The following is a 26,596-nucleotide window of genomic DNA, read 5'->3' on the forward strand; positions in this document are numbered from 1 at the left end:
ACGGAGCTCCGCCCCCCCACTGAAGGGATCCTTATAAAGCAGCCCCACCTTCGCCTTGTGGGGGAGAGAGTGGAAGAAAGAAGTTCCCCTTTGCTTCGGAATAAAACTCATTCTATTGGCTCAACTAACACGGGGGAGGGGGGGCGCAGAAGGACCCTTGCTGGAGACGGACTCTAGAAGGTAGGTCACAGCTCTATATCAGAATCACTTGTGGAGCGCAGTTCCCGACATGACTCAGCAGTAGTAAACCCGACTAATATCCATGAGGATGCAGGTTTCATCCCTGGCCGCGCTCAGCGGGGTAAGGATCTGGCGTTGCCGTGAGCTGTGGTGTAGGTTACAGTTGCGGCTCGGATCCCGCATTGCTGTGGCTGTGGTGTAGTAGGCTGGCAGCAACAACAGCTCCGATTTAACCCCTGGCCTGGGAACTTCCATATGCTCCGGGTGCAGCCCTAAAAAGACCAAAAAAAAAAAAAAAAAAATCACCTGTGGAGGAGTTCCTACTCTGGGGCAGTGCGTTAGTGATCTGGCTTGTCTCTGTGGCATTGCCTGCTCCATCCTGGCCTGGTGAAGTGGGTTAAGGATCCGGCATTGCCACAGATGTGGTGTAGGTCTCAGGTGCGGCTCGGATTCAATCCCTGCACTGGGAACTTGCAGATGCTGAGGTGTGGGAAAAGGGGAAAAGAGCCAGAAATTGGAGCTTTTCAAACAATGACTCCTTGGGCTTCATTCCCGGAAATTCTAACAGTGCCTGTCTGTCTGACAAGGAACCCAAGCATTCTGAAAGTTTTGAAAAGATGATTCCAGTACTAGCCAGAGTTGAGAATCATTACTTCACAGCAGTGATCTCCAAATATTTTTTCTCCATGTCTATAGCGGAAAAAAATTCAGCATATATCTGTAGTATATGTATATCTATTTATGAAATATAAGCCAGTTTTACTGCACTGTGTATTATATACTTTAAAAATATACAAAAAATGGACATTTTAAAAAGACAAAATAGTGTGCAGCCTAAAACATGCAGAAATTATTTTAGAGGCATATCAGATACTAATAAAAAATATCGGGCTCTTTTTTAAAAAAGTGGAAACAACCCAAATGATAAATGGATAAGCAATATGTGGCGTATCTGTATGATGGAATATTATTCAGCCATAAAATGTACTAAAATGTACTATAACATAAATGACCCTTGAAAACATTATGCTAAGTTAAAGAAGCCAGACATAACAGGCCACATATTATATGACTGCATTTATATGAAATGTCCAGAATAGTCAGATTCATAAAGAGGGATAATAGTTTAGTGGTTACCAGGGCCTGGGCAGGGGGAGGAGGGAATGGGGAATTGCTGCTGATGAATATGGAGTTTCTTGGGGGGGGGGTGGCAAATATTCTGGAATTAGTAGCGATGGTTGTACGACCTTGTGAATATACTGAAAACTATTGTATACTCTAAATTTTATGGTATGTGAATTATATCTTAATAAAGCTGTTACTAGAATATAATAGAACACCAGAAAAAAATAAATGAGGCAGGAGGGCTTGCCAGTTACAACCTCTGTATAGGGAAGTCACAGGACCTCCTCCTGGGTGACATCCAGGCCAAAGCCCTCAGGCAATTTTCAGCATCCTTTGAACCCATCGGTGTAACTTCATGGTCTAATCGGGGATTGCAAAGAGCTGGAGTATTCTCTTCCAGAGATCCTGGGAAGAATGAAATATGTTTGCACATATGAGCTACCAAATACTAATTGTGTGATTTTGGTGAATCGGCATACAGGTATAAATACTCTTAAATTTGCATTTAAAAGTAGTATTGGGAAATATAAAGATGAATGGTAAAATTCATGCTAATATTCAAATGTTTAATTTTTCTTTATTTAGAATCATGTTCAAGAGCAAATTTAAAACATCGTGACAGGTTGAGGGAAAGACCATGAAGGAAAGGAATAATTTGTACTGTTTAGTACCATTAATGGCATGTTGTTCCTGCTTTTTGAGCAAAGGGCCCCACGTTTTTCTTTTGCACTGGGCCCTGCAGTTTATGTAACTGGAAATTGCCTTCATGTCTGCATTTCTGGTTCTCAAAATGTCTGCTTCTTCACCACCCTACACTTTATGTTGGAGTCACTATGTGGGTGTAAATTGTGTCAGCGGGCGTATGTTAGCAGGGGTGCGGTGAGGTGGAGAAGGTTCTGGAGAGTAGGCTGACAGTAGCAAATCCAAATTAAGAACACACAGAGGGGTATCAGAAAAGGAGATGGTAGTTGGATTCTCTGAGAGGCTCATGCTCAGTATTAAAGTCACAGAAAAAAAAGCTGAGGTGTTATCATCATAAATTTTCCAACTCAAATGCTGAAGAGAGAGGGGACAGGGAGGAGTTTGTGCTTTACTGTGGCAGCAAACAATGTTTATAGATGCCTGAGTGAGGCAGTTCTTCCTCGGAGCTAAAGGTACAGAATGTGAAGGAAAATTAGAAATGGTCACAAATGTCATTTGTTGTGAGATATAAAGCAATCTCAAGCTTTCCTCTGAGAAAAAGAGTTTCTGCCTCCCAGTGCCCAGGCAGGAATGTGTTCAAACTCCTCTCACTGCACAAAGTGAAATTTTTTGTTTGTTTGTTTTTGGGGGGGGTTGTCTTTTTTTAGGGCTGTGCCCACGACATATGGAGGTTCCCAGGCTAGGGGTCCAATCGGAGCTGTAGCCGCCGGCCTACATGACAGCCACAGCCACGCCAGATCTGAGCTGCGTCTGCGACCTACACCACAGCTCACAGCAACGCTGGATCCTTAACCCACTGAGCAAGGCCAGGGATCAAACCCACAACCTCATGGTTCCCAGTCGGATTCGTTAACCACTGAGCCACGACGGGAACTCCACAAAGTGAGTTTTAGATTATTTTCCATTTCTTAGCATCTTTTTGAGGATCTCAGTATTTAAAATAGGTATAAAATATTTTAAAGATACAAAATTGAAGCTCAGTGATATCGGGTCGTTTTCTCAGTGTCGCACAAAAGGCTGAAGAAAAGCCGAAATATGTTGCTGCTTGACATAATGAATGGGATACTGGATCTCGTTCCTTTATTCTATGAATGCAGCACACAGTTTTCTAATTCGGTATTGGTTGTGTGGTTTTGTGGGCAGAAAGGAATAATGATTCATTTTAGACTAAGAGCTACTTCAGATCTTATTAAAGGTCAGCTGATTAGCAATCTTAATTCCATCTGCAACCTTAATTCTCTTTTGCCATATAACATAGCATATTGAGGGATTCTAAGAATCATAACTTGGACATCTTTGGGGAGCCATAATTATGCCAATACACACATGATACAAAAATGAAGAAATACACAATTCAACAGGAAATTTGGAGAATTCAATATTTGACTCCCCCAAATTGAGAGGACAATTAGACAAAAGATCAGCAAGGACATTTAAGACTTGCTGTGCCTTATACATACAAACAACTTGACCTGGCAGCTATAGAACACTCCACTAAACAACGTCATATGCATTCTTTTCAAGTACACATAGAACTTTCTACAGGATAAACCATATTCTAAGCAATAAAACTAGCACCAACAAATTGAAAACGATTGAAATAATTTAAAACAAGTTCTCTGAAACACAATGGAATTTAATTAGAAATAGAAAACAGAAAAAATTGAAAAATCCACAAATATTTAGGACTTAAATATCACTTTTCTAAATTACTCATGGGTCAAAGAAGAAATTACATGGGAAAGTTTTTTGTTGTTGTTATTGTTGTTGTTGTTGTTGCTATTTCTTGGGCCGCTCCCGCGGCATATAGAGGTTCCCAGGCTAGGGGTTGAATCGGAGCTGTAGCCACCGGCCTATGCCAGAGCCACAGCAACGCGGGATCCGAGCCGCGTCTGCAACCTACACCACAGCTCACGGCAACGCTGGATCCTTAACCCACTGAGCAAGGGCAGGGACCGAACCCGCAACCTCATGGTTCCTAGTCGGATTCGTTAACCACTGCGCCACGACGGGAACTCCTGGGAAAGTATTTTTGACTTTTGGATTTTTAATTTCTTTTTTATTGGAATTTTATTTTTTGTTGATTTACAGTGTTGAGTTAATTTCTGCTGTACAGTAAAGTGATTCAGTTATCACAGGATATTGAATATAGTTCCTTGTGCTATACAGTAGGATCATGTTGTTATCCATTCTATATATAATTGTTTGCATCAGCTAACCCCAAACTCCCAGTCCATCCTTCCACCACCCCCTCTCTGCTTGGCAACCACAAGTCTCTTCTCTTTGTCTGTGAGTCTGTTTATGTTTCATAGATAAGTTCATCTGTGTTTTTATATTCCACATATAAGTGATATCATATGGTATTTGTCTTTATCTTTCTGACTTACTTCTCCTAGTATGATAATCTCTAGCTCCATGTTGCTGAAAATGGCATTATTTCATTCTTTTTTATGGCTGAGTAGTATTCCATTATATATACATATGTGTGTGTGTGTGTGTGTGTGTATATATCACATCTTCTTTATCCATTCATCTGTTGGTGGACATTTAGGTTGTTTCCATGTCTTGCTTATTGTGAATAATATTGCTATGAACATAGGGGTGCATGTATCTTTTTAAATTATAGTTTTGTCTGCATATATAACCAGGAGTGGGATTGCTGGATCATACGGTAGCTCTATTTTTAGCTTTTTGAGGAACCTCCAAGCTTTTTTCCATAGTGGATGCACCAACTTACGTTCCTACCAACAGTGTAGAAAGATTCCCTTTTCTCCACACCCTCTCCAGCATTTGTTATTTGTAGACTTACTAATGATGATTCTAACTAGTGTGAGGTGGTATCTCATTGTTATTTGTAGACTTACTAATGATGATTCTAACTAGTGTGAGGTGGTATCTTATTTTGATTTGCATTTCTCTAATAATTACAATGTTGAGCATTTTTTCATGTGCCTGTTGGCCATCTGTATGTCTCATTTGGAGAAATGTCTATTTAGTTCTTCTGCCCATTTTTCAACCGGGTTGTTTGGGGGTTTTTTTGTTATTGAATTGCATAAACTGTTTGTGTATTTTGGAGATTAAGCCCTTGTCTGTCACATCATTTGCAAATATTTTCTCCCATTCTGCAGATTGTCTTTTTGTTCTTTTAATAAATGAAAAAGAATGTATTTTCTGCTGTGCAAAAGCTTATAAGTATGAGTAGGTCTCATTTGTTCATTTTTGCTTTTATTTATATTGCCTTAGGAGACTGACCTAAGAAAACATTGATATATATGATTTATGTCAGAGAATATTTTGCCTAAGTTCTCTTCTGGAAGTTTATGGTGTTATGTTTAAGTCTTTAAACCATTTTGTATATGGTGTGAAGGTGTGTTCTAACTTCATTGATTTACATGTGGTTGTCCAGCTTTCCCAACACCACCTATTGAAGAGACTTATCTTTTTCCCATTGTATATTCTTGCCTCCTTGGTCAAAGATTAATTGATCATAGCTGTGTGGTTTTATTTCTAGGCTCTTTATTCTCTTCCATTGATCCATATGTCTGTTTTTGTGCTAATACCACACTGTTTTAATTACTGTAGCTTTGTAGTATTGTCTGAAGTCTGGGAGCGTTATGCCTCCTGCTTTGCTCTTTTTCCTCAGGACTGCTTTGGTTCCATATAAATTTTAGAATTATTTGTGCTAGTTCTGTGAAAAATGTCATAGGTAATTTGATGGGGATCGTATTAAATCTGTAGATTGCTGTAAGTAGTATGGCCATTTTAACAACATTAATTCTTCCAATCCAAGAGCATGGGATATGGTTCTATTTCTTTGAATCATTTTCTGTTTCCTTTATATGTTTTCTAGTTCTCAGCATATATGTCTTCTACTTCTTGGTCAGGTTTATTCCTAAGTTTTTTTTTCTGGTGCAATTTCAAAAGGTATTTGTTTTTACATTCCCTTTTTGATATGTCATTGTTTCTGTAAAGAAATGCAACCTGTTTCTATATGTTAATTTTGTATTCTGCCACCTTGCTAAATTTGTTTATCACTTCTAGTAGTTTCTATGTGGAGTCCTTAGGGTTTTCTATATACAGTTATCATGTCATCTGCATATAATGACAACTATACCTCAAGGGAAAGTGTATTTGAACTACATGAAAATGAAATCACACCATATAAAAATGTATGGCATGCAGCTAAAGCAATTCTAAGAGAGGAGATTATGTGCATAAACGGTTATGTTAGAAAAGAAAAAGATCTCAAATCAACATAGTAAGCACTCATGTTATGAATCCCACACCCAAAAGAAGAGCTAATTAAACACAAGGCCAGAAGAAAGAAGAAAATAAAAATAGAATGGAAATCAATGACATACAAAACAGAAAATCAGTAAGGAAAAATCAATTAAACCAAAGTCAATTCTCTGAAAAGATAACGAAACTGAGAAACCTTTAGCCAGACTGACCAAGAAAAAAAGAGAAGACACAGAACACCAAAATCAGGATGAATAAGAGAGGATATTACTACTGACCTTAGAGAGAATAGAAGAATTATAAGGAAACACCATGATCAACTTTATGACAAGCCAGACAGTTTAGATAAAATATACACGTACCTGGAGAGACAAAAATTAGCAGAACTGACTCAAAAATATAGAACATCTGAATAGACCTATAACAAGTAAAGAAATAGAATTAGTCATTTAAAATCTTCCTACAAGCATGAGAATGTGAGAAAAAAGAATGTATACATGTATGTGTGACTGGGTCACCTTGCTGTGCAGCAAAAAATTGACAGAACACTGTAAATCAGCTATAATGGAAAAAATAAAAATCATTATAAAAATTTTTTTAAAAATAAAATCTTCCTACAAAGCAAAACCCATGACCAGATGGATTAAATGGTAAATTCTATCAAACATTTAAAAATGAAATAATGTCAATCCTACACAAACTTACAGAAAATACAGGAGGAGGGAATAATTCCCAACTCCTATGAGGCAATATTACCATGATACCAAAACGAGACAAAGACATCACAAGAAAAGAAAATTAAAGACCAACATCTCTCACTATAATCCTCAAGAAAATATTAGGAAACCAAATCTAGTTAAACATAAAAAGGATTGTGTACCACAACCAAGTGGGATTTATACCAAGAGTGCAAGATTGGTTTAAAGCCAAAAAACATTTAACATAAACAATATTAAAAGAATAAAGGGAAAATACTACATGATCATCTGAACAAATATAGAACAGGTATTTTGCAAAACCCAATACCCATTCATGATAAAAAAAAAAAAACCTCTCAACAAACTCGAAATAGAAGTTAACTTCCTCAAGCTGAGAAAGGGCATCTATGACAATTCTATAGCTATCATAGTTCATGATGAAAGACTTAATAATTTCCTCCTAAAATTGGGAACAAAGAAAAGATGTCCATCTCACCACTTCTCTTTAACATTGCATTTGGGGTCTGGCCAGTGCAATGACGTAAGAAAAAGAAGTCAAAAGCATTAAGGTTGAAAGGAAGAAGTAAAATTCCACAGATGACTTAATACTATGAATAGAAAATCCTAAGGAATCCCCAAAACATTATCTGATTAACAAGTTCAGCAAGGTTGCAGGATGCAGTTCCAGTATTTGAAAATCAATTGTATTGTTATGTATTTGAGGAATAAATGATCCAAAGTGACATTAAGAAAACAAGTACGTACATTCATAATATCACCAAAAAGAATACAAATTTAGGAACAGATTTAACAGAAGGATTTCAAGACCAAGTACACTGTAAATTATAAAACATTGCTGAGGAAAATTAAAGAAAATCTAAGTAGAGAGACAGTCTATGTTCATGAATTGGAAGACTCCATATTGTTAAAGTGGTAGTTCTCCCAATATTCATCAGTAGATTCATTGCAGTCCCCATTAAAATCCCAGCAATGTATGTATGTCTCTCGCTGTGACTGATAAAAAGTATCCTAAAATGTATATGAAAAACAAGCCTCAGAATAGCTGAAAAACAAGCCTCAGAATAGCTAAAAAACAATTTTTAAAAGAAATTTGGCAGACTTTCATGTTAAAATTTTAAGAGCTTACTATGAAGCTACAGCAATCAAAACAGTATGGTACTGCATTAAAGATAGACATATAGATCAATGGAACAGAACTGAGAGTCCAGAAATAAACTCTTATACTTATGATCAATTGATTTTCAACAGAAGTACCAAAGAAATTAATTGAGAAAGGATAGGCTTTCCAACGAATGGTGCTGGTACATATTGACATCTACAGGCCAAAAGATGAACTAAGACCCTGACGCTATACACAAAAATTATTTTAAAATGAACTGTAGGAGTCCCCACCGCAGTAACAAACCTGACTAGTATCCATGAGGATGCAGGTTTGATCCCTGACCTCACTCAGTGGGTTAAGGATCTGGCATTGCCATCAGCTATGGTGTAGGTCACAAATACAGCTCAGATCCCTGTTGCTGTGAGCTGTGGTGTACGTCGCAGATGTGACTCGGATCCCACATTGCTGTGCCTGTGGTACAGGCTGGCAGCTGCAGCTCTGACTCAACCCTTAGCCTGGGAACTTCCGAATGCTACAGGAGCGGCCCTGAAAACACACACATACATACATACATATATAAATACGATGAACTGTAGACCTAAATGCTAGAGCTAAAACTGTAAAAACTTTAGGAAAAAAATTTTAGGCCCTTAAGTTTTATAAAGATGTCCTGGATACAATCCTAAAAACATGATCCACAAGAGAAAAAAATTATTAAATTGGAGTTCATCAAAATTTAAAACTTGTGCTTCAAAAGAAACCATTAAGGAAATAAAAAGACAAGCCATAGCCTGGGAGAAAATATTTGCAAATCGCATATCCAGTAAAAGATCTGTATATAGAACATACAAAGAACTCTTACAATAATAAGACAAGCAACAATTAAAAATTGACAAATGATTTGAATAGATATTTCCCCAAAGAAAATATATAAATAGCCGATGAGCACATGAAAAGATGCTCACATTAGGAAAATGCAAATGCAAATTAAAACCACAATGAAATACCATTTGATATCTGCTAGAATGGCTATAATCAAAAAGACAGACAATAAGAAATGTTGCAAGGATATGGATAAATAACAACTCTCATACATTGTTGGGGGAATGTAAATGGTACAGCCACTTTGGAAAATCACTTGGGAATTTCTTAAAAAGTTAAACATACCTTTACTGAATTACCCAGATGTTCCACTCCTTTGTATCTACCCAAGCTAAATGAAAACATATGCCCACACCAAAAAAAAAATTGTACACCAATGTTCAGAGAGCCTTATCCATGAAAGCCAAAAAGTTGAAGCCACCCAAGTGTCCATCAGTGTACGAATGGATAAACAAAATGCAGTATATCCAAACAATGGAATTTTATTTGACAATAAAAAGAAATGAAGTACTGATACATGCTACGACATGGAAGAACCTTAGAAACATGCTATGAGAAAGAAGCCAGACATAAGAAGCCACAAAATGTATGGTTCTATTTAGATGAAATGTCTAGAAAAGGCAAACCTATAGATACAGAAAATAAATTATTGGGTGTCTGGGACTGAAGGTGGAAATGGGAAGTGACGCAAATGGGCAGAAGATTTCTTTTAGGGTTGATGAAAATATTCCAAAACTGGATGCTAACTCAGTGAATTTACTAAAAAGCATGAATTGTATACTTTAAATGGGTGAATTTATGGTAAACAAATTATACCTCAATAAATGTATTTGATAATTCTAACGGAAACCAAATTACCCACTTTAAGGTACAAAACATACTTCAGCTACTTTGGAGAACTGACTAGTGTTTGTTGCCCATAGGGCAAGGCCCTTAGAAGCTTCTCTTTATAGTTACTAACCATAATAGCTATCACACTGAGTTCTTACTATAAGTGGTACACCATCCTAAGCACTTGAAATGCACTTGCTCCCTTTAATGCTTGTGGTAAATTTGAGTTAGATTTAGTAACGTGATCAAAGTCACACAGGTGGCCAAATCAGTGCTTAAATTCATGCCTGCCTGACTCTAGAGTCCCAACTCTGCATCCCCATATTCTTATGTATTTACATGAAGCTAGAAAAAAGAACACATCACCACCTTTAAGGAGATCTAGAAAACTTGATCCCCATCTGACAAGCTAGCAAATACAATAGCAATTATGATCACAGACTTTGAGACAAAGAAATTGTATTATTTCCTAATGCTGCATTAAAAAAATTACTTCAGGAGTTCCCCCTTGTGGCTCAAGTGGGTTAAGAATCCAACTGGTCTTCATGAAGATAAGGGTTCAGTCCCTGGCCTTGCTCGGTGGGTTAAGGATCTGGTATTGCCACCAGCTGCAGTGTAGGTCCTAGATGCAGCTTGGATCTGGTGTTGCCATGGCTGTGGCATAGGCTGGCAGCTGCAGCTCAAATTCAGCCCCTAACCTGGGAACTTCCATATGCTGCAGGTGTGGCCGTTAAAAAAAAAAAAAATTACTCCAGACTTAGTCAATATAAAGCAAATATCAAAAAACAACAATGAATATTTATTATCTTGCAGTTTCTGGAGGTCAAGAATCTGGAGGTGGCTTGGCTGGGTGGTTCTAGCACAGGGTTTCTCACAAGGTTGCACTCAAGATGTCAACCAGGACAGCGGTCGTCTTCAAAGCTCAGCTCAGGCTGGAACATCCACTTCCAAGGGGGCTCACTCACATGCCTGGTAAGCTGGTGCTGGCTGTGGGTGGGAGGCCTTTATTCCTCTTTACACAGTCATCTCCACAAGGCTGCATATGTGTCTTCAAGACATGGTTGCCCACTTCCTTCAGCGTAAACTGTCCAAGAGATCAGAGTTCAGTTGTATTCTCTTTTATGATCCAACCTCAGAGGTCACACACCATCATTTTCGCAATATCCTGTTCCGAGTAGGAAGAGTCTCTTCGAGACTGTGAATCCCAAGAGTGGGGATCATCACAGTCCAGCTCGGAGGCTGGCTAACACAGCAAGCGTTCAGCTCATTCTGGGAGGGCTGAGCCAGAGGTGTCAAACGTTCAGTCCCACAGGCACCACAGACATGCACCTGACACGCTCACCACTTTGGAAATAGTTTCTCCAAAGTCGTGGATAACAGCCTGTCCTTTGGGCTGCAGTCTCGCTCTGCTGGCCACACATGACCATCTGAGTAGACCCACATGATGACTGAGAAGCCAGAATATGACTTCGAGTGCCTCCCCAAGCCCCCTATCCCCTCTACCTGCAATCTTATTATGGTATCCTGCCTCTTGTTGATTTCCTATCCTGCACATCGCTTCACTGCACCTCCCCACGTCCACTACTCCTCATTGAAATAGACTTTTCTCAAATCCCATCTTCTTGAATCCTCCTTTTCATCTAGAGCTCGGAAAGCTCTAAATCTGGAGTATTCATTCAAGATAGTGGGTTAGGAACTCATTCAGTATATTTGCATTCTAACTGCCTTCCAAAGCTTTAGCCCCAAAATGGATGCACGTGAGAGTTTCGGTCATCTGCAGGCAGAAGTGGAGCATCTCTGTCTCTTCAGATCATACCAAGTTGATTCAGACTCTATCTTCATGCATTCATTCAGTTAATCACCTAACCCGCATTTACCGAGTGCCTACCATGTACCACACGCCGTATTACGCACTGTGAAACTCATCTTGGATACTTGAATGCACGTCAGCAAAACATTTTATAGGTCACGCAACTACAGAATATGGCAAGTTTGAACATAGCTCCCTTCCTAAGGTTCCAAGGAAAGGGAAGGAGCACATAAAGGTATCTCCTTGTACAGCACCCCATGATATGCATACATTACTGGAAGGGTACATTTGTTCGAGTCTCAGCCACACCTAGGAAAAGCTTGTCAGCCAAAAGAAAAGCCCAAATTAGTTCCTCTGAGTGCAAGCCTTTTTTAACTGCATTTAAAGTACCACCCCCATGAATGCTTCAATAGGTACATTTCTGAACCCTATGAATATGAAAATATATCACATCTAAGAGTTGATATTCTGCCTAAAATAAGGCAGCTAACAAATGTCGCATCCCGAATAATCAGACATTACAAGCATGAAGAGCTATCAGGACAGGACACCATTGTTTTAGAAACCAATCAATTAAAAATGTATTACATTCTTCAATACCTCTTGGATTCCCTTCCCCCCAATTAACAGAGAGAAAAAGAGGAATTGACTGGTTTATTCAGTCAACGAAAATTCCTCAGTGCCTCCTCTATCGGAACTAGCTGTCCTGGTGCTGGGAATGCAAAGATGGACAAGACAGACACAGCTCCAGTGTCACTGAGCTTAATCCAGCAGAAAGGCACAAATTGAATAAATACTGCAGAAATTTATTCACAGGGTAATGAATGCTAAGCAGGAACAAACACTCCAAAAATATGCAACCCTACACTTCAAGAAAGAATCTTTAGGACCAGGCTCCTATTTTAGCATACAGGGGAGCAGTATCACATATTCATCTTGGAAACCAGGTTCTAAAGACTGGCTCCATGAGTTCAAATTCCAACTATACCACTTCGAAGTTGCAAGCCTGGGTAGTGGATATTCTCTCTCCAAGCCCCAGTTTCTTCATTTAAAATGAAGCCTGCTTTGGGGTGCCCTTGAGATAATTAGGTGAGATACGTGACAACGCATACTGCTTGACATAGAATGAGTGCTTAGTAAATGTTACCTGCAATTGTATTAACTATGGATCATCCAAAGTAATAAGAAAAATGTTTCCATTTCTTGAGGATACACTAATGTTATGAAAGAAGGCTTGGGTTTATATTTCCTCCATGTATTTATTTAGCCACCTATTTACGTCTTTGACACCTTTCTTGCCAAAACCAAGGAGAATATAGGCTCCTAATGCTTTCTTTAAATGTCTTACTTGGCCACACTTAGATTTTGCTCACTCCAGACACTTGAGAGCATAAGTTTCTTTACTCCCACACTCTAAACCCCATTTCTCTTTTCCTTCCCGCTTCTTCTCAAGGGCATCATGGACTAACATATGGACTCAACACCCAAAATAAAGTCAACTCTTCTCATAGGTATAACAGCAATCAAGAGAGACCGTGCCAGAGCTGTTAGTGCAAGAATGAGGCCCTGCTATGAGCACTTGGTCTCTGTTTTTGGAATGGTTTGGGTAACCATTTTAGAAAGGGAATTTTTAGCCTTGAAAAAATTCACTATATCCTGGGCAGAAAAGTGATCCTTCAATATATGGACCCAGATTATACCCACCTGTATGAAACAAAGTCAATATAAAGCAAATACCTATCATTCATCTTAGAAGAAAAGGAAGAGGTGTGCCATTCTTCCATTTCTCTCTTTTTTTTTTTCCATGATTAATAGTGCCATTTACTCCCTTCCTCCTCAGTTCTTTATCCTCCTGTTTTAAATACTTGCTGGGGTTGTTCCTAAAAAAAAAAAAATCTCTTGCATAACTTAAGCATCTCATATAACTCAATAAATGGTTATGGTTCCAGCATCTCAAGATTATTATTAACTTGAAATCCATTTCTGGGTTCAAACTATATATATGTGCACAACCACACATGCAGATATGTTTAAGGCAAACTATTTACCTTCTCTGAACCTCGTTTTTCTCACATATGCATTGGGTTTATCACAATGAATAAATAACATCCTTGGAATACATGCACCATACCATAATATATGGTCCATAAGTATCAGCAGCCTCTTTTGGAAGAGGTGTAGGAAGGGAGTCACGTATAACGTAAATGTCCACAGGCTGTACAATTCTTTCTGTAGAAATGGTAGAAACTCAACTCCCACTGGTTCAGGCCCCTCAGCTGCATCAGGACATCTTTCTCCCCAAAGTCTCCCCACTTTTTGCTGAGAATTCTTGGGGAAAATTTTACATGTGTTCACAAAATCGTTCCCCACCTTGGCATTGATTTTGGGGTCCCCAAGTCTTGTGAAGCCAAAAAGAGGCCTCCGTTTACCCTTTCCATCACTATTTCCCCCACCTGCAGCGCTCTCCAGAAGAGCATCATCTTTCATGCCAGGGAGGCGGTTTGTGCTTCATCTCAAAGCTGTGCACCATGAGGTATTTGAACAAAACTGGTTTGTTTCGAGTCCTTACTCTGATGCACCACACTGCGTTCTAGGTCTTAGTGGGGGAGACGCCCCTCCTCCCAGCTCTGTGCCGCATTTGTCACCTGGCCCCTAAGAAGCACTATTTTGTTTCCTGAGTATTAACATGAAGCTTCATGAGAAAATCTTTAGTTTCTGCCAGAAGCCCCTCTGCTCATGGGCCTCAGACCTCCTTGCTGGCAACAAGCGGGGGCGCATACCATGTTTACCTCCTGTGTCACATGCCATCTGTGTCCCATCCGTATCTCTCAGGCCTTACCAATGGCCAACACTTACATCGCTTTGCCTGAGTCCTTCTTCTGTAGCCCGCCTGCCCTGCTTATCAGCAGGCTTCTCAGGTGCAGTCCTCAGCCAGCGACTGACAGGAATAAGTGTGGATAACTCCAATGTCCATGTCCTGTATCAACTTCTAGAGTTGCCCGGTACAAGGAAGCCCCAGTTAACCACAGCAGTACCTGGCTTGATAAGGCATCATTTAGTGGCTCTCTTCTTAGCTGTCTCACTTCCCCACTCCTTTATTAGTGTCTCTTAGGATTAGCTCCCCCCAAAACTACTTGCACGCAAATCCTTGTCTTAGAGTCTACTCCTCGGGGGAACCTATTCCAGGATGCCTCCTTGTGTCCCCATCTTTCCTTGTAGACACAAAGGGCAAACATCTCCTCAGAGGCCCGCATCCCCCAGGCAAAATCAACACGTACCAGTAGATATCTGAGGAACTACTAGTCCACCAGTTCCTTTAGACATACCCAAGCTCTGAATCCTTGCCCCCACCCCCCACCCCCACCACCCCACTCCGTGTAGGAACCCACTTTTCAGCATTCCTGGTAGGAAGCCTCTTTTTTTGAGCACCTCCCCAGGGAGTAGTATATGCCTTTCATTCTAAATCTCTCTTCGTGTATGAGCCACTTTCACTCTAGAGTTCTCGGTCACTGAGCCCTAATTTGCCCACCATAGCTTCCATCCAGTTATCAAGATTCTATCCGTAAGACCCATTAAAAATAGGTCTCGTTTTTCTTGCGTATAACAATCCCTCAAATTATCGAGAACACCTGATATTTTTCCCCTACTCTCTTCTGTTAGCTCGCCACTAGCCCAGTTGAACTTACCCTTCCACAGGTGAAGTGGCTTCTAAACCTTTCACCATGTTACATTCCTTCTCTAAATACAGTATCATTTATCCGCACAATTTAAAACACGGCACTGAGAACAGAATACTGTTTACAAATAACTCAGAGGAGGATGGGATCATTACCTCCTTTGTTCTGGGATAAATTCATGCATCCTAAGACTGTACTCATATTATAAAAAATGATGTTATACGATTGACTCATTCTGACCTTCTTGGCAGCTGAAAACCTGAGTGTTTTATTGAATTTCCATTAAACCTGGTTTCCCTTATATGCCTATGTGGGGAAAATGGAGTAACTCAGGCTATTTCCTCCTAGCCACCACATTGTTCCAGTGAGGAATGACTAAGCAAATGTTATATAAGAATGACTATGCATGTGCATGCGCAGTAGAATATGATGACAGCTACCCCTTATGCAAATAGCCAGCTTTGTGTATGCTAGTATAAAAGGCAGACAGGACTTTCACCACTGCTGCTTGTGAAACCAATAAAGGGATGTCTGATCTACCCACGGTGCCTCGGCTCTTCTTTAGGTTGCTGGAAATCTAGGGGTGAACCTGCCTGGTCTCAAGTGACTGCATTATAGCCCATATGCTTGATTTTGGAATCTATGTGGAATATTTTTTATATACTTCTGTAAATTGCCCCTTTTTTGTTTCAGCTCATTTTTCCAAGCCGTCAAAATATCTTTCAATTCTGATTTCTCATCAGCATGATAACTTGCTCTGACTGACTCATTCCCATGCTCCCCTACTCCCATCCCTGGAACTTCACACTCTGTCTTCAGGCTCTGGCTCTTAGAACCTGCTCACATATTCCTATAAGCCATTACTCCTAGCTCTTGACTCTTCTCAAGTCATGACAGCCCATTTCTGGGCCAGGGCACCAATCTCTAAAGCTCCTTCCATCTCTGATCTTTTATCGATGTTAGATACCAGCAGATATTCGGAATTATTGCCTTTGATAAGGTGCATGTAAGTGTAAAGAGCCGCTAGAGCCCCTTTTGGGATCCCAGAGGACAATCAGTGTTTTATAAATGGCATCAAAGCAGTATACTGGGGAATTACAGCATCTTTAAGAAGATTCACAACAAGGTTTTTGCAGCCCTTTTGGATTCTCTTCTCTGTGCTGCAGGTATGAAACCAAAAGTGGCTCTCAGAGTTCCCACTGTGGCTCATTGGGTTAGGAATCCAACTAGTATCCATGAGGATGCAGGTTCAATCCCTGGCCTTGCTCAGTGGGTTAAAGATCTGGCATTGCCACGAGCTGTGGTATAGGTCAAAGACACGGCTCGGGTCTGGAGTTGCTGTGGCTATGGCGTAGGCCGGCAGCTGCAGCTCAGATTCCATTCTCTGGCCCAGGAACTTCCATATGCCGAAGGTGTGGCCTTAAAAAGCAAAAAAAAAAAAAAAGTGGCTCTCATAGGCCTGTGGACCAGTTCTAAGGCACTAGGGGCATCACCACCTGACACTATCAAAACTAACTCAGTAAGAAGGGCCCAGAGTTCACTAAGGTTGTTGGGGCATAACTAATAATATCAATACCTTGCAATTGTTCTTTATTGAATTAAAAGGCATGTCAATAAGAGAGGTGAAAGGGTGAGGTAGGGAAATGTGACATGCTTGGGGAAAAAAATCCTATTTCAATGCCACCTTTTCTTTTTTCTTTCTTTCTTTTTTTTTTTTTTTTTTTGCTTTTTAGGGTTGTACCTGCAGCATATGCAAGTTCCCAGGCTTAGGGTTGAATCGGAGCTGTAGCTGCCAGCCTACGCCACAATACTAGTTAAAGGCTGCGTCTGCAACCTGCACCGTAGCTCATGGCAACGCTGTGGATTGCCAACTCGCTGAGCAAAGCCAGGGATTGAACCCGCATCCTCATGGATACTAGTCAGATTCACTTCCACTGTGCCACAGCAGGAATTCTGCAGTGTCACCTTTTCTGATTATTTTTCTCCATTTTTTTTCTGAAAAAAAATTCAATGTTTATTACTGTTTTACAAATTTTCATATTCCCTATGCTATTGATGCAAGTTATTCTTAAAAGTATTTATAACAAATGATGGACCAAAAGGGCTAAAAATAATAAAAATTAAGCAAATACCTTCAATCCAAAGTCACCACACAATGGTACTTTATACCTACATAGCACTTTACCTTTTTCAAAGCACTTTTGCATGCACTGAAAACTCACAACAACCCTATAAAATTGCCACTATTATCTCTGCTTCAAAACGAGATTTGATAAGGTCAACAGTCCTGCCCAAGTTCATAAAAGTAGAATTGAGAATTGAACTGTTATATTCCAAGCAGTATTCTTTTTTAAAAAAAATTTTTATTGAATTATAGTTGATTTACAATGTTGTATTAACTTCTGGTGTACAGCAAAGCAATTCAGAATATATATGTATTCTCTTTTTTTTTTTTTTTTTTTTGCTTTTTAGGGCCGCACATGAGGCATGTGGAAGTTCCCAGTCTAGGGGTCCAAATGGAGCTACAGCTGCCAGCCTCCACCACAGCCACAGCAACTCAAGATCTGAGATGCATCTGCTAACTACACCACAGCTCCTGGCAATGCCAGATCCTTAACCCACTGCGTGAGGCCAGGGATTGAACCTGCAACCTCGTGGTTCCTAGTCAGATTCATTTCTGCTGTGCCATGATGAGAACTCCTATATATATATATATATATCTTCTTTATCATAATTTTTCCCTTATGGTTTATGACAGAATATTGAATATAGGGGAGTTCCCGTCGTGGCGCAGTGGTTAACGAATCCGACTAAGAACCATGAGGTTGCGGGTTCGGTCCCTGCCCTTGCTCAGTGGGTTAACGATCTGGCGTTGCCGTGAGCTGTGGTGTAGGTTGCAGACGCAGCTCGGATCCCGCGTTGCTGTGGCTCTGGCGTAGGCCGGTGGCTACAGCTCCGATTGGACCCCTGGCCTGGGAACCTCCATATGCCGCAGGAGCGGCCCAAGAAATAGCAACAATAACAACAACAACAAAAAGACAAAAGACAAAAAAAAAAAAAAAAAGAATATTGAATATAGTTTCCCATGCTATACAGGAGGACCTTATTGTTTATCCATTCTATATAGAACAGTTTGCATCTGTTAATCCCAAACTCCCAGTCCATCCCTCCCTCATGCCCTCTCCCCCTTGACAACCACAAGTCTGTTCTCTATGTCTGTGAGTCTGTTTCTATTCTGTATATAGGTTCATTTGTACCATATTTTAGATTTCACATGTAATTGCTATCATATGGTATATGTCTTTCTTTTTCTGATTTACCTCACTTAGTATAATAATCTCTAGGTCCATTCATGTTGCTGCAAATGGCATTGTTTCATTTTTATGGCTGAGTAGTATTCCGTGTGTGTGTGTGTGTGTGTGTGTGTGTGTCTTTATCCATCTTCTTTATCCATTCATCTGTTGATGGACATGTAAATCGCCTCCAAGTCTTGGCTTTTGTAGTGCTGCCAAGTATTATTCCTCGACCATGGTACAACTATTGTGAAAGAAGAAAGAACAAATCATTACTAGCACAGCAATCCTGAAAAACTGCAATTATCTTTAGATTTCTTTTATATACAGATGGAAATAATGTAATCATACTGCACGTCCCCTATCTCAGCCTGTTTGAGTCCACAAAGATGTTTCTAACGACGCCAATTCAATGATTTAACAAATGTTTATGTATATTTGAAACACATAATGTGCTATGCTAACACAATGGAAATTATAGTTATCTCGGGTCTCAAAAAGATGATCATCTAATAGAGAAGACAGGTCTTAGTTATCTATTATTGCTCCGTAATAAACCAACCCAAAACATAATGATTTAAGAAAACAACAGCCATTTACTATCGCTCATGGTGCTGTAGGTTGGCTAGGCTCAGCTGGGCAGTCTTTCTTTTCCACTGCCATTTAGGGGTCCCCAAGACACCCCTCAGGTTCAATAAGAAGGATTCACAGAACTGAGAAGAGCCATTATGCTCAGAATTACAGTTTATTACAGTGAAAGGATACAGATTAAAATCAGCGAAGGGTAAGAGGCACATAGGGCCGGGACCAGGAGAGACCAGGCACAAGCTTCCAGTTGTCCTCTCCCAGTGGAGTTGGATGGATAGAACTTATTTCTCCCAGCAGTGATGTATAGCAACATGCACAGAATATTGCCAACCAGGGAAGGGAAGCTAACATGAGCCTTGATATCAGAGATTTTACTGGAGCTCAGTCCTATAGGCATGGTTGACCCCCATATGGCTAACCTTAGTCTCCAGCCCATTCAGAGATCAAGCTGATACCACATGGCCCAAGGCCTCTACCCAAAATCACATTGTGAGCAAAAACTATCTGCTATGGCCCATGGCCCCCAGGTAAACAAAAATACTCTTATCAGACAGTGGTCTGATAAGATCTTAGAGGTTACCTCTCAGAAGCTGGGAAGGATCAAACCTTTCTTTGAGAAAGATTAATCCTTTGTTGCCTACTCACATAATGTCCCCCGGGGCTGCAGACAGATAGGGACTTGATTAGACCGAAAAGTCCAAAATGGCCCACTCACATGGTGGCAGTTGGTGCTGGCTATAGTCTGAGAAAACTCAGCTGGGACTGTCCATTAAAACATCTTATACAAAAAAATAAAAAAATAAAAATAAAGAGGAGTTCCCGTCGTGGCACAGTGATTAACGAATCCGACTAGGAACCATGAGATTGCGGGTTCGATACCTGCCCTTCCTCAGTGGGTTTGCGATCCGGCGTTGCCATGAGCTGTGGTGTAGGTTGCAGACGCGGCTCAGATCCTGTGTTGCTGTGGCTCTGGCGTAGGCTGGCAGCTACAGCTCCGATTAGACCCCTAGCCTGGGAACCTCCATATGCCGCGGGAGCGGCCCAAAAAAATAGCAAAAATACAAAAAAATAATAAATAAATAATTTAAAAAAAATCTTATACATGGCCTCCCCGTGTAACTTGGCCTTCTCATAACATGGCAGATGAGTTATAAGAGGGATCCTTCCAAGTATACAAAAACAGAAGTTGCAGATATCTTAAAGCTCAGCCTTAAGTTGCTCAGTGTCACGCTATAGTCTACTGGACAAAGCAAGTCACAGACTAGGCCACACTCAAGAGGAAGGAAATCAACTCTACCTCTTGATGGGGAAAGTGGGAAAAAATTTATAACCATATATATGGTTTTATATATATATATTACATATATATATATATTTTTTTTTGTCTTTTGTCCTTTTTAGGGTCGCACCCGCTGCATGTGGAGGCTCCCAGGCCAATCACAGCTGTAGCTGCCAGCCTACACCACAGCCACAGCAACACAGGATCCAAGCTGCGTCTGTGACCTACACCACATTCACAGCAATGCCAGATCCTTAACCCATTGAGCAAGGTCAGGGACCGAACCTGCAACCTCATGGTTCCTAGTCGGATTCGTTTCTGCTGCACCACAATAGGAACTCCCATATTTTCTTAAGTATAAAAAAGTGAAACCACCATTTTAACTACATTACAAAAAAGTCCAATATTCATAAAACACGAAGCCAGACTATAATCCCAAAACCTAAGACATTTTAACTCATAGATTTTCCTTAGTAAAATAATCATTTTTTGGAGTTCCCATCGTGACACAGTGGAAACAAATCCAACTAGGAACCATGAGGTTGCAGGTTGGATCCTTGGCCTTGCTCAGTGGGTTAAGGATCTGACGTTGCCATGAGCTGTGGTGTAGGTCACAGACTCGGCTCAGATCCTACGTTGCTATGGCTGTGGTGTAGGCTGGCAGCTACAGCTCCGATTGGACCCCTAGCTTGGGAACATTCATATGCCACTGGTGTGGCCCTACAAAGACAAAAAAAGACCAAAAAAAATCATTTTGTGAAATTTATCTTTTTCTGTATAAAATATCCATTTATATAACCATTGAAAATTCTTGAAATTCTTTTTTTAATTTAATTTTTATTTTACATTGGAGGATAGTTTTACAATATTGTGTTTGTTTCAGATATACAGCAAATTGATCAAGTTATACATATACATATATCCGTTCTTTTTCAGATTCTTTTCCCTTATAGTTTATATAGAATATTGAGCAGAAGTTCCCTGGTCCTTGTACTATACAGTAGGTCATGTTACTTATCTATTTTATATATATAGTATGTAGATATTAATCCCAAACTCTTAATTTATCCCTCCCCTCTACCTTTCCCCTTTGGTAACCATAAGGTTTTTTTTCAAAGTCTGTGTGTCTGTTTCTATTCTGCAAACAAGTTCATTTGTATAATTTTTTCAGATTCCACACGTAAGTGATATCATATGATATTTATCTTTCTCTGACTCATTTCACTTAATATGTTAATCTCTAGGTCCATCCATGTTGCTGTAAATGACATTATTTCATTCCTTTTTATGGCTGAGTAATGTTCCATTTTATATATGTACCACATCTTCTTAATCCAAGTGTCAATGAACTTTAGGTTGTTTCCATGTCTTGGTATTGTGAATAGTGCTGCAGTGAACTTTGGGGTGCATGTATCTTTTTGAACTATGGTTTTCTCCAGATACATGCCCAGGAATGAGATTGCTGGATGGTATGGTAGTTCTGTTTTTAGTTTTTTTAGGAACCTCCATGCTGTTCTCAATAGCAGTTTTACCAATTTACATTCCCAACCTGTAGGGCAGGTTCCCTTTTCTCCACATCCTCTCCGGCATTTATTGATTTTAGACTTTTTGATGACATGCATTCTGACTGGTATCATGTAATACCTCATGATTTGTATTTCTCTAACAATTAGTGATGTTGAGCATCTTTTCATGTGCTTTTTGGCCATCTATATGTCTTCTTTAAAGAAATGTCTATTTAGATCCTCTGCCCATTTTTTGATTTTGTTGTTTGTTTTTTTGATATTGAGCTGAATGAGTTGTTTGTATATTTTGGAAATTAATGCCTTGTCAGTCACTTCATTTGCAAATACTTTCTCTGATTCTGCGGGTTGTCTTTTTGGTTTTTTTAATGGTTTTCTTTGCTGTGCAAAAGCTTTTAAGTTTAATTAAGTCCCATTTGTTTATTTTTGTTTTTATTTTCATTACTCTAGGTGGTGGACCCAAAAAGATATTGCTGCATTTATGTCAAAGAGTGTTCTGCCTATGTCTTCCTCTAAGAATATCCATTTTTGAAATAGTGTCTGGTCTTACATTTAGGTCTTTAATCCATTTTGACTTTATTTTTTGTGTATGGTGTTAGAGAGTGTTATAATTTCATTCTTTTATATATAGCTGCCCAGTTTTCCTAGCACCACTTGTTGAAGATACTGTCTTTTCTCCATTCTTGCCTCCTTTGTCTTAGATTAGTTGACCATTAATTTATTTCTGGGTTTATTTCTGGGCTTTCTGTCCTGTTCCATTGATCTATACTTTAGTTTTTGTGCCAGTACCATACTATTTTTGATGAATGTAGCTTTGTAATAGTCTGACTAATACTGCCATATTTAATGCATGGAACGGAAGGAATGTTTACTTCAAAGGGACTAGAGTTTTCTTCTCCAAACTCCAGTGACGCTGCCCTGAAGGTCCACTGTGAACTCTTGTTGGAACAACATAGCTAGAGGGAAGTGTAACTTACACTCTTGATCCTGTTCTGGGTCTCAAAACTACAGGAGAGTTGAGGCCAAGGACAAACCACATAGCTATGCCCTATTTGTAAGAGGCATATGTGACAAGCTGAAGGAGAGATGGTGAGTGCGTTGTAGTCTGCAGCTGCTGATTAGTCAGCAGAAGATAAATACATATATACTTACATACATATAAAACAACCACAGAAAAAATGTCACCTCTCCAATGTCCCTGTCCCCTGGGAAGCCACCCTGTCTGTATCCCCTTTCTGGGACATAAACCAGTTGCCGGAACCTTCAAACATTTAAGAGTCTTAGCGTGGCAAATCTGTACCACTGAACTGCCTCTATTAATCCTAAATTTAGTTTTGGCCACATGATGAAGACCTTGAAGGCCAGCTGTGCATGTGACAACTCCATAAGACAGGCAGTTTCTGAATTCTTTTTAATACTAGAGGGACTTGGTAAAACAATGAAATGGTTCACCAAAATGACTAAGCAACTACAAGTTCAAGACACTGTGTTTCCAGGTTTAGTTTAAGAAAAGATTTGTTTACAGTTTAGTCATGGTCTACCTCATTCAAAAAAGAATCAACGCCCCCCCCCCAAAAAAAGGAGGAAGACTTCCTAAATATTCTAATAACAGAGTGTCAAAAACTGATAGAGCTGGGAGTTCCCGTCATGGCTCAGTGGTTAACGAATCTGGCTAGGAACCATGAGGTTTGATCCCTGGCCTTGCTCGGTGGATTAAGGATCTGGCGTTGCCATGAGCTTGGGTGCAGGTCACAGATGCGGCTCGGATCCCGCGTTGCTGTGGCTGTGGCATAGACCGGCAGCTACAGCTCTGATTAGACCCCTAGCCTGGGAACCTCCATATGCTGCAGGAAGTGGCCCTAGAAAAGGCAAAAAGACAAAACAAAACAAACCAAAAAAACCTGATAGAGCTGAAAGAAGCAACAGACAAATCCACAATTATAGTTGGAACCTTCAATAGTTTTTTTTCAATAATTGATAGAAAAAGTAGACAGAGGAGTTCCCGTCGTGGCGCAGTGGTTAACGAATCCGACTAGGAACCATGAGGTTGCGGGTTCGGTCCCTGCCCTTGCTCAGTGGGTTAACGATCCGGCGTTGCCGTGAGCTGTGGTGTAGGTTGCAGACGCGGCTTGGATCCCGCGTTGCTGTGGCTCTGGTGTAGGCCGGTGGCTACGGCTCCGATTCAGCCCCTAGCCTGGGAACCTCCATATGCCGCGGGAGTGGCCCAAGAAATAGCAACAACAACAACAACAACAACAAAGAGAGACAAAAAGACCAAAAAAAAAAAAAAAAGAAAAAGTAGACAGAAAATCAGTAAGGATATAGATGATCTGGACAGCACTACCAAACAGCTTGACCAAATTGATATTTATAGAACACTCCATCCAATGAAAGCAGAATACACATTTTCTCCAAGTGCACATGGAACATGTACCAACATAGACCACATTCTGGGACTTACAATAAAGCTGAACAAAATAAAAAGAATAGAAATCATACAAAGTACATTCTCAGACCATAATAAAATTAAACTGAAAATTAATAATAGAAAGATATTCAGAAAATCACCAAATATTTATAAATTAAATCATATACTTCTAAGTTACTCATCTCAAGGGAGTAAAAAAAAATCATCTCAAGGGAAATTTTGAGACATTTTAAACTAAAATTAAAATAGAATGTATAAAGATTTGTGGTAGGAGTTCACTGGTGGCTGAGCAGATTAAGAATCTGGTATTGTCACTGCTATGGCTCTAGTTACTATGGCAGCATGGGTTTGATCCCTGGCCTGGGAACTTCCACATGCTCCAAGTACAGCCAAAAAGAAGTGTGAAGAGTCAGTCACAGACAAATATTTAATAATCTAACTTATCTGGGATACCTGGAAAAAGCAAATTTATAGAGAAAAAATAGAGGTTAGCAGGGGCTGAGGGAATATGATGAAGAAGTTCTCGAAAATGATGATGGTGGTGGTTGCACAATATCATGAATGTACTTAATGCCACTAAATTGCACACTTAAAAACTCATTAAAATTGCAACTTTTTATGTTATGTATATTGTACCACAATTTTGAAAAGTATAAAAAAATGTGCAGGAAGCTGATATAACAGTGCTTAGAGGTAAATGTATAGCATAGCTTTAAATGAAAATGTTAGAGGAGTTCCTGTTATGGCTCAGTGGAAACGAATCTGCCTAGCACCCAATAGGACGCAGATTCAATCCCTGGCCTTGCTCAGTGGGTTAAGGATCTGGCGTTGCCGTGAGCTGTGGTGTAAGTCGAAGATGTGGCTCAGATCCTGCATTGCTGTGTCTGTGGCATAGGCCAGTGGCTACAGCTCTGATTTGACCCATAGCCTGGGACCTTCCATATGCCATGGGCGCAGCCCTAAAAAGACAAAAAAGAAAGAAAGAAAATGTTGTATAAAAAAAAAAAAAAAAGAAGAAGAAGAAATACCTAAAATCAATAACCTAAGCTTAGACTTTGGGAAACTAGAGAAGAAAGAGCAAATTAAACCTAAAGTAAGCAGAAGGAAGAAAGTCATAAATATTACAAATTGAAAAGAGAGAAAGCAATAAAAGCTAAATCTTTGAAAAGATCAATAAAGTTGATAAACCTTTAGCCAAACTATCAATCAAGGAGAAAAAGAACCTGAATAGCCCAGTATTTATTGAAGAAATTGAATTGATATTTTAAAACCTTTCCCCCCTCAAAACTCCTAACCCAGAATATTTCATTGGTGAATTTGACCAAACATTGGGGGGCAGGGGGGAAATATCAGTACCACCAAATCTCTCATAGAAAACAGGAGGGAACACTTCTCAACCTATTTTATGAGGTTAGCATTATTGTAATCAAAAGCAAACCCTATAGACCAATATCTTTCACAAACATAGATGCAAAATTCCTTTAAAATTAGCAAGTTGAGTCCAGTCATGTATATTAAAAGGATATCAAGACCAAGTGGGGTTCATACCAGGAATACAAGGCTGGTTCAATATCCAAAAATCAATATTTTTTAAAATGTTAAGTATATGAAAAGACTAAGAAAACCCATATGATCTTATCAATAGATGCAGAAAAAACTCTCAAGAAAAAAATTGTAAATCAACTATAATAGAAAAAATAAAAATCTTAAGAAAAAAATATCCATTCATGGTAAAAACACTCAACAAACCAGAAATAGAAGGGAACATCCTTAACCAAATAAAAGATCTCTACAAGAAACCTATAGCTAACATTACAATTAATGGTGAGAGATTGAACACCCTGAAGTCATAAGGTAAAGACGTCTTTTCCATTAACTCTTACTGGAAAGTGTACTGTAATCACTAGTTAGTACAATGAGGCAAGGAAAAACAATAGAAACTATACAGATTAGAAAGGAAGGTATAAAATTTTCTCTATTCCCAGACGACATGATTATATATGTAGAAAACTCAAACCTACAAAACAGCTATCATAAAATGGTTAAGGAGCAATTATGAAAATTCTTGAAACAAATGAAAAAGAAATAGTCTCAGCAAAGAAATAGAAAATATAAAGAAGAAACTAATGGAAATTTCAGAACCGAAAAATCCATTGACCAAAACTAAAAACTCATCAAACGGGCTTCATAGCAAAATGGAGATGGCAGAAGAAATAAT

At 39.4% G+C, this 26,596-nt stretch overlaps 1 long non-coding RNA gene across 2 annotated transcripts in view; it reads left to right on the forward strand.

Annotated features, from left to right (window-relative positions):
* Positions 1 to 59: 59 nt before the first annotated feature.
* Positions 60 to 26,596, forward strand: part of LOC110257771 (uncharacterized) — a 50,869-nt gene continuing 24,332 nt past the window's right edge. For both annotated transcript variants that reach the window (XR_014835347.1, XR_014835348.1), the window contains exon 1: positions 60 to 180. This is a non-coding gene — a long non-coding RNA (uncharacterized LOC110257771). The remainder of the gene's footprint in view (positions 181 to 26,596) is intronic.

The sequence above is a fragment of the Sus scrofa genome, chromosome X (assembly GCF_054392235.1).
Source record: "Sus scrofa isolate SSC_HxYL_T2T_F1_AM1 chromosome X, Sscrofa_HxYL_maternal_Yorkshire_Landrace_v2.0, whole genome shotgun sequence".
NCBI classification, from domain to species: domain Eukaryota; kingdom Metazoa; phylum Chordata; class Mammalia; order Artiodactyla; family Suidae; genus Sus; species Sus scrofa.